The sequence below is a fragment of the Dromiciops gliroides genome, chromosome 1, assembly GCF_019393635.1.
Source record: "Dromiciops gliroides isolate mDroGli1 chromosome 1, mDroGli1.pri, whole genome shotgun sequence".
Lineage (NCBI taxonomy): Eukaryota > Metazoa > Chordata > Mammalia > Microbiotheria > Microbiotheriidae > Dromiciops > Dromiciops gliroides.
In genome coordinates this window covers 205,590,223-205,599,445 of record NC_057861.1, presented here as the reverse complement: position 1 = coordinate 205,599,445, position 9,223 = coordinate 205,590,223, and the positions used below count along the sequence as shown (strand labels likewise).

General features: G+C 33.6%; 1 non-coding gene across 1 annotated transcript; it reads left to right on the top strand.

The window, feature by feature from the left end:
• The first annotated feature begins 4,556 nt into the window (after window positions 1–4,556).
• Window positions 4,557–4,663, top strand: LOC122737497. The gene has a single exon (XR_006354332.1). It is a non-coding gene; the product is annotated as a U6 spliceosomal RNA (small nuclear RNA).
• Window positions 4,664–9,223: the final 4,560 nt, after the last annotated feature.

The window sequence follows — 9,223 nt, the reverse complement described above, 5'->3', positions numbered from 1 at the left end:
TAATAGGAAGCAGAAAAAATGACAAATGTTGTAGGGGAAATGGGTAAACTTATACATTAGTGCACTCAACATTCCATAGAACAATTTTGAACCATGGTGAAAGGGCTATAAAATCATTTGTGATCTTTGATCTACACTACCCCTATTACATCTGTATCCAAAAAAAGATAGAAACCAAAAAGTTTAATTCAAAAGTGAGGAGATGCCCATCAATTAGGTAATGGCTGAACAAACTGTGGGATGAGATTATGATGGAATCCTATTGTGCTATAAGAAATGATGATCAGGATGCTACCAGAAAACCTGGAAAAGTGTATATGAACTGATGCAAAGTGAAATGTACTGTTACAAAGTAACAGTGATGTCAGATGATCAGCTGAGAATGAATTAGATATTTTCAACAATACAATGATCCAGGACATTACTGAAGGACTTAAAAAAATGCAATTCATTTCCAGAGAAAGAATTGATGATGTCTGTATAAAAATTGAAGCATATTTTTAAGTTCCTTGTTCTAAAGTTTGTTTTGTCTGTTTCCTTTCACAACCTGACTAATGTGGCAGTGTTTTCATGAATACATACATACATGCATATATATATATATATATATATATATATATATATATAAAACTTATATTGAATTGCTTATGTTCTTGGGGGGGTGGGAAGGAGGGAGAAAGAGAATTTGGAACCCAAAGTTTTAAAAATCAACATTGAAAATTATTTTTGCATGTAATTTGGGGAAAATTGAATTCTAAATAAATGAAGAAAAAATATATTGCATCATGATCTGAAAGCAATTCATTTATTATTTCTGCCTTTCTGCAATTGATTGTGAGGTTTTAATGCTCTATTATATGCTTACTTCTTGCGTAAGTTTCTTAGACCACTGAGAAAAAGCTATATTACTTTCTACACACATTCATTTTTCTCTAAATGCCTTTCAAATCTACCTTTTCTAAAATTCTATTCACTTCCTTAACATCTTTCTTTTTATCTTGTGGCTAGATTTATCTTGTTCTGATGGGGGGACTTTGAGGTCCCCCAGTAGTGTAGCTATATTGTCTCTTTCTTCCTGTAACTCACTGAACTTTGCCTCTAAGAACTTGGATACTATACCTTTTGGTGCTTTGATATTATTTCATTGTCTGTGGTACATTTTAGTAAGATGTAGTTTTCTTTCTCGATTTTTCTAATTGTATTTATTTTTGCTTTCCCTTTTTCTGAATTCAGAATTCTACCTTTGTTTTCCTTACTTCAGCTGAAGCATAATATATTCTGCTCTAGACTTTTACCCTTCCCCTGAGTATGTCTCTCTACTTTGAATGTGTTTTTATGAACAAGATATTGTAGGAGTCTTGTTTTTAATCCACTCTGTTCCCCACTTCCATTTTATGGGAGAGTTTCTCTCTCTATCTCTGTCTCTCTGATTCCCTGTGTCTCTCTCTCTGTGTTTGTGTGTCTCTACATCTGTCTCTCCATTACTCTTTCTTCCTTCCTTCCTTCCTTCCTTCCTTCCTTCCTTCCTTTCTTTCTTTCTTTCTTTCTTTCTTTCTTTCTTTCTTTCTTTCTTTCTTTCTTTCTTTCTTTCTTTCTTTTTTCTTCCTTCCTTCCTTTTCTTTCCTTCCTTCTTTCTTTCTTTCTTTCTTTCTTTCTTTCTTTCTTTCTTTCTTTCTTTCTTTCTTTCTTTCTTTCTTTCTTTCTTTCTTTCTTTCTACCCTGTATTTCCTTACCCATGTTTGATGCTGACAACCACCTCCCTCAATCTTCCCTCCCTTCTATCATTCCCCCTTTCTTTTTCCCTCACCATCCCACTTCCCTATAGGGTAAGATAGATTACTTTTCCTACTTTTCCAACTGAGTGTATATATCATTCCATCTTTGAGCCAAATCCAATGAAAGTTAGGTTCAAACAATACTCACCCCCTCCCTTCTCTCTATAGCAGTCAATATTTCATGCCTCTTCATTTGATATAATTTACCCCATTCTGCCTTGAACTTTCCTCTTCTCCCAGGAAAATCCCCTTTTCATCCCTTAATTACTTTTTTGTCTTGACATCAAAGTCAAGTTATGCCCACATCCCTCTGTTCAAGTATATTCCTTCTAAGTGTTCTAATAGAGATGCAGATCCATGATATTTTAAGTGTTTCTTTCTGTATGTTTTAATATTTTCTTCTTTACCTGGGAGCTTACAAATTTGGCTATAATATTCCTAAGGATTTTGATTGGGGGATTTCTTAAAGGAGGTGATTGGTGTATTCTTTCAATTTTGATTTTTACCCTCTTTAAAGTGTAAACTGTACCCTCAGTTTTCATATACAATTTCATGTAATATGAAAGTTAGGCTATGTGTTTATGTGTTTGTGTGTGTGTGTGTGTATGTGTGTAATGGCATTCAGGTTCTTAAATCCTCTTTTACCCCCATTTTTTGAATTTGTTTTATTATTTCTTCATGTCTCATATAGGTATTAGCTCCCACTTGCCCAATTCTAATTTTCAAGGTATTGTTATTATTTTGGTGAGCTTTTGTACCTCTTTTCTCATTTGGCCAATACTGCTTTTTAATGAGTTCATTTTCTAGTCTATTTTTTACCTTTTAACTTTATGTCAAAGTTGGCCTCTATTCCTGGGGTTGTCATTTTCCCAAATTTCAGGCTTTTCAGCTTTTTTTAAATTTTTTTTTATTTTTTCAGAGTGACTTGGGGGATTGGTTATCTAGTACTTCCAAGGTGGTATGATTTGGGGAGAGCTATGGTTCCTGCTGTCCTGCCTGGTGCTCTGGTCTTTATGCAGTGAAGGGTTCACTCAACTGCATCTCCAATTGCTAGCATTACTCTTGACTCCTGAACTCTTACCATGGTCCCCGATTTCTTTCTCTTCTGTAGTGGTAAATAATTGTAAAACTCTCTGGCTTGGAACTATGTAAAAATGTGTTTGATTGAGTACTGAATTCAGTACTTATGGATTATTATTATATTTATCATATAGGCCTTAGTATTGGGGTTTATAAGAGCTTAACTTCTCCATTTTTCTGTGTTACAACCTGAACTTGATCTATCTTAAGCTGGAAGGGAATAGGGTCAATGAGTCAATGTAGTTATAAGATATTCTTCCTATTTATAAACCTAGAATCATGCTACTAATGGTGTCGCTGGAATTTCCAGAGATTGTTGTCCAATGCTGTGTTTTATCCATTGGTATGGGTCCTAGACATCTCCTTGTGTGAGTAACACCAAATATAAACCCACCTTTACCTATGATATAGACCAATTACTGTCATTTTAATATCTCATCTTTTCAACTATATAAAAAGGCTGTTTTGGCTATCAAAGATATTCCTGCCACTAAGAGGCTTGTCTTCTCATTTTATTGTCAATTTTTAGCCTTGCTAATAAATTGATCATACTCAGGACTAAGTGCATTAGAATATACTGTCACAACTGTGAATAGGTTCACTGCTGCCCTAGGGCTGCAAGCACCAATGATGCCAATGATGTAACTGTGACCAGAAGTATTTATGGTCAATATAACAGGGTCCTGCACTCAGTTTCAGCAAAAGTTACCCTCTAATGTCTTTCTGACAAATTTGCTAACCCCCTTGCTATCTCTGGGCAGAGAGCTCAGGAAAATTCTGCTTCAACTGTTTCTGTCACCTTGAAGTCCTACTGCTGGTTCTGTTGCCATATATACTTAATAGCACAAACCTGTCCTGTTGACCTTGTCTAGAAAAATATTTCACCTCACTTCACCTCACCTTTTGTTGGCTCTGCCACTCAATAATTCTATTTGAGGCAGTATTTGAAAGTTGTTTGGAGAAGAATGTTCAGATTTGAGCTGAGTTAGTACTAGTATTCCCCAATATTGGCCTTGCCTCTCTGCCCTGCCTCCACCAAAATATTCTTAATATCCTAGCCACCTCTTTTTGTCTTTAAATGTATTCCAAACTACAAGCAAATTCAAATAGTTCATTGGGGAGAAATTAACAAGTCAAATACTTCTCTTTATTTAAACTAACTGGTTGATTTCACATCATAGAGAGAGGTTTTGTATCCTTGCTCCCATGATGAAACTTTAGCATCTTGATCTGGTAATGCCTTATCCATTAGAAAATGGATTTAAATTTTTTTAAATTGAAAATTTTGTCTTACTTTGCCATTAAATTTTCAGATGAAATTTCATTTCTTATAAGTAATAATTATTTTTATAATGTATATCCTAAGCATTCCAGAAATATATTACAATAAGACAAGGAACTTATATATAAGCAAAACTTGGAAAGATACTGCATGATTTGTGTACAGACATGTACCTATAATAACGATATATTTTTTTTCAAAAATATTATAATCTTTTCTTATGCAATAGTTGAATTTTAAAAGCTTATGTCACCTTTAATAACTTAAATTTATAGATTACAAAATAAATTTTAATAAGAGAACTTATGAGTATCTAGCTTTTGTTCTTGTATATTCATAGGTATATGAATATAAATTTGAAAGAATTTCTGATAAAGATAAGAAAAGAAAAACTCATTTAATCTTAAAAATAATTGCTAGTGCTTGCTCCAGCAGCACATATACTAAAATTGGAATGATACAGAGAACATTAGCATGGCCTCTGCACAAGGATGACATGCAAATTCATGAAGCATTCCATATTTTTTGATAGAAAGAGAAATTCCATTTAAAGTAATGGTAGATAATATAAAATACTTGGGAGACTACTTGCCAAGACAAACCCAGAAATTCTATAAACACAACTACCAAACACTGTTCACACAAATCAAATAAGATCTAAATAATTGGAAAGATATCAATTGCTCATGGATAGGCAGAGCTAATATAGTAAAAATGACAATACTGCCTAAATTAATTTACTTATTCCGTGCCATACCAATCAGACTACCTAAAAAATATTCTATAGAGCTAGAAAAAATAATCACAAAATTCATCTGGAAAAACAAAAAATCAAGAATATCCAGGGAAATAGTGAAAAATATTCACAGGAAGATGGGTTAGCGGTACCAAACCTGGAGCTTTACTATAAAGCGGCAGTCATCAAAACTATCTGGTACTGGCTAAAAATAGAGTGGTAGATCAATGGAATAAGGCTAGGCACAGGAAATGCAGTAGTAAATGACACTAGTAATGTAGTGTTTGATAAACCCAAAGCTTCTGAGGTAGGAACTCAGTATTTGACAAAAACTGCTGGGAAAACTAGAAGATAGTGTAGCAGAAATTAGGCATAGACCAACATCTGACACCTTATACTAAAATAAGATCAAAATGGATACATAATTTAGACATAAGAGGTGATACCATAGGTAAATTAGGAGAGAAAGGAAAAGTCTACCTTTCAGACCTTTGGAAAGGAAAACAGTTTATGACCAAAAAAGAGATAGAGTATATTATAAAATGCAAAATGGATGATTTTGATTACATTAAATTAAAAAAATTTTGTACAAACAGAGGCAATGCATCCAAAATTAGAAGGGAGGCAGAAAGCTGGGAAACAATTTTGTGGCCAATACTTCTGATAAAGGCCTCATCTCTAAAATATATAGGGAGCTAAATCAAATTTATAAGAATCCAAGTCATTCCCCAATTGAGAAATGGTCAAAGGATATGAACAGGCAGTTTTCTGATGAAGAAATCAAAGCTATCTATTCCCATATGAAAAAATTCTCTGAATCACTATTGATTAGAGAGATGCAAATTAAAACAACTCTGAGGTACCACCTGATACCTATCAGATTGGCTAAAATGACAAAAAAGGAAAATAATAAATGTTGAAGAAGCTGTGGGAAAATTGGAACATTAATGCATTGTTGGTGGAGCTGTGAACTAATCCAACCATTCTGGAGAGCAATTTGGAATTATACCCAAAGGGCAATAAAGCTGTGCATAACCTTTGACCCAGCAATACCACTTTTGGGTCTTTTTCCCAAAGAAATCATGGAAAGGGGAAAGGGACCCACATGTACAAAAATATTTATAGCTGCTCTTTATGTGATGGCAAGGAATTGGAAGTTGAGGGGATGCCCATTAATTGGGGAATGGCTGGACAAGTTGTGGTATATGAATACAATGGAATACTATTGTGCTGTAAGAAATGATGAGCAGGAGGAGTTCAGAAAAACCTGGACGGTCTTGCGTGAGCTGATGATGAGTGAGATGAGCAGAACCAGGACATTGTACACATTATCATCAACATTGAGTGTTGATCTACTGTGATGGACTATATTCTTCTCACGAATGCAATGGTACAGAAGAGTTCCAGGGAACTCATGATAGAAGAAGATCTCTAAATTCAAGGAAAAAAAAAAGAACTATGGAGTATAGATGCTGAATGAACCATACTATTTCTTTTGTTTTTGGTGCTGTTGTTTTTTTCTATTTTGAGGTTTTTCATCATTGCTCTGATTTTTCTCTTATAACATGACTAATGCAGAAATAGGATTAATGTTATTATGTGTGTGTGTATATATATACATACATATATATATATGCATATATATACGTATATATACGTATAAACGTATACACACACACATATACATATATATATATATATATAACCTATATCAGATTACCTGCTGTCTAGGGGAGGGGGAGAGAAAAATCTGAAATTGGAAAGCTTGTATAAACAAAAGTTGAGAACTATTTTTATATGTAATGAAAAAAAATATTTTATTAAATAAAAAAAAATTGCTAAAGTTTTGTATTACTCACATAATCATCCTTCAAAATTCAATGATCAAAAATCTCCTTTTAAAATATGTCAGAGAAGATTAATTGTTTCTCAACATGTATATATATATATATATATTTTTCAATAATTCTTAAGAATGTAATCTTTTAGGGGCAACTAGGTGGTGCATTGGATAAAGCACCAGGCCTGGATTCGGGAGGACCTGAGTTCAAATTTGATCACAGACACTTGACACTTACTAGCTGTGTGACATTGGGCAAGTCACTTAACCCACATTGCCCTGAAAAAAAAAATACTCTTTTAGCAATCTATAGTTAGGACCAGAACCTACAGTAAAAAGCAAAAACTTTGCAAATTTGAATTATTCTCTAATTCTACTGTTAAAATGGGACATATGAAATGATTATTTAATTCTTCAGCTAATTTCAAATGTTTAAAGTACCTCTTTTAAATATACCAGGACAAATAATACTTACTAAATTTTCAAAATAGCAATATTTTGTAGAAATTCCTTAACTGTTCTGAAACCTGTCTACTATTTTTTCCCTCCTTTAATGACTGGGTGATTTTTTTTTTAAGAAATAAAGGCAATTAGAATTTAGTGTTTTATTGATGTACTCTCAAAATAAAAATAACTCCCCTCCTGGAGGATGATAATATTCTTTGAATTGTGTTACTTTTTCTAAGAACACTGTCCTGGTGTTTTATTTTTTTTCTATAATATTCCAGAGGGAATTGTAATGGTGGCTGTGTGTTTATTTTAAGTTTGATACCAGTATCTTTGATCCTATATATGTCCTCAGTTATTAATCCCCATAACTGAAGGATACAAGCTGTAATATGGAATCACAAACCTGGAATTTTTCAGAAAAGCAACCCATAAGCTTCAGTGTGGAGAAATATAAGACTTATACCTTTAGTTTAAAATAATACTGGGGGCAGTTAGGTGGCACAGCGGATAAAGCACCAGTTCTGGATTCAGGAGTACCTGAGTTCAAATCCGGCCTCAGACACTTGACACTTATTAGCTGTGTGACCCTGGGCAAGTCACATAACCCCCATTACCCTGAAAAAAAATAATACTAATACAAACTATGCTTACATAATCATTAGGGCTGACTTGTCTGCTGTGAGATATAAAAAGTGTTTTAGAATATATGTTGATTATTCTCTGATGAGATCAGCCGCACATACAGTTGTAGGCCCAAAGGAAAACAAAATACTTGGTATAATTAAGAAGGGGACTGAATACAGAACCAAAGATACAAGTTGAACTTTGTATAAAACCAAGATACATCATCAGTTAGCTACCATTGAGGACAAGTACTTGTAGGCAGACCCTGTGATTAAAATAGTCACTAAAAGTTTGGAAAATTATGATTTAAATTACCAAGGGGATGGATTATTTCCATATTAAATTGCAAATTGCTTAGCCAGCTATTTAAAAGTTGTCTCAAATCAACTTCCACTTACTTTTTCCACTTTATTTCACATTAATGTTCCTTAATTATTCTTCATTCTAATCATTGCTAGCTGTTTTACATACATGAAATCCCATCTCTTTTGTATTTATAAAAGGGGTCCTATATTTCTAATTTGGTCCTTGTTCACTTTTCTTTCACAGAATCCCTAATATTCCTTTGAACACAACAGCTTTTATCTTTTAGTGAGGACTTTATTGATTCTGCAATTTATTAGACTTTCTTTCTCCTGATGCATTGTTTTCTTTAAAATATACTCTGCATTAATTTACTTGTGTATATGTTAAATCCCTCCAATAAAATGGGATTTCTTCTTGGCTTTATATCCCCAGCATATAACACAATATTTTTCATGTAATAGACTCTTAAAATTAAATTGAATTGCTTCTGGTATGGGAATACCTGAATACAAATAGTGCCCTGACATTTTTTTCATCTATGAATGAGGGGCTTTGACTAGATGGCCTCCAAGTTACTCTCCAGCTCACAATTTATGATCTTCTTATAAGGAGATGATATATTTGGTATTTTGCCCACATAGGTTAAGTGTGTCAAAATGACTCTGTTTAAACATGGATTGCAGAGAGGCATGGATAGATATTTCTGTAGTTTCTACACACTCTTTCCCAGGGGAGCATCAGAAGGTTTGGACCAGAGGCAGGGCTTTTGGCTCTCCTGAGGAAGAGGGTTTGCCAAGATACAAACATATATATCTGCCCACTTCTCCCTAGAATATTGTTAGTCTAGGACAGATGTTATTTTTAGGTTGAAGCTGGACAAGGATGGGATGCCCCAAGCCATTTATTTAAATTTTTTTACATTCCAACTAAATACTAGTTCCTAAAAGAACATTAATAGGAAATAGCAAATAAAATCATTTAATCAAGCTGGTAGGAAACAGAAATCAGAGAGGGTATGTTATTCAGTCATTTTCAGTCATGGCTGACTCTTTGGAACCCCATTTCTAATTTTCTTGGCAAAGATCCTGGATTAGTTTTTCATTTCCTCCTCCAGATTATTTTAGAGATGA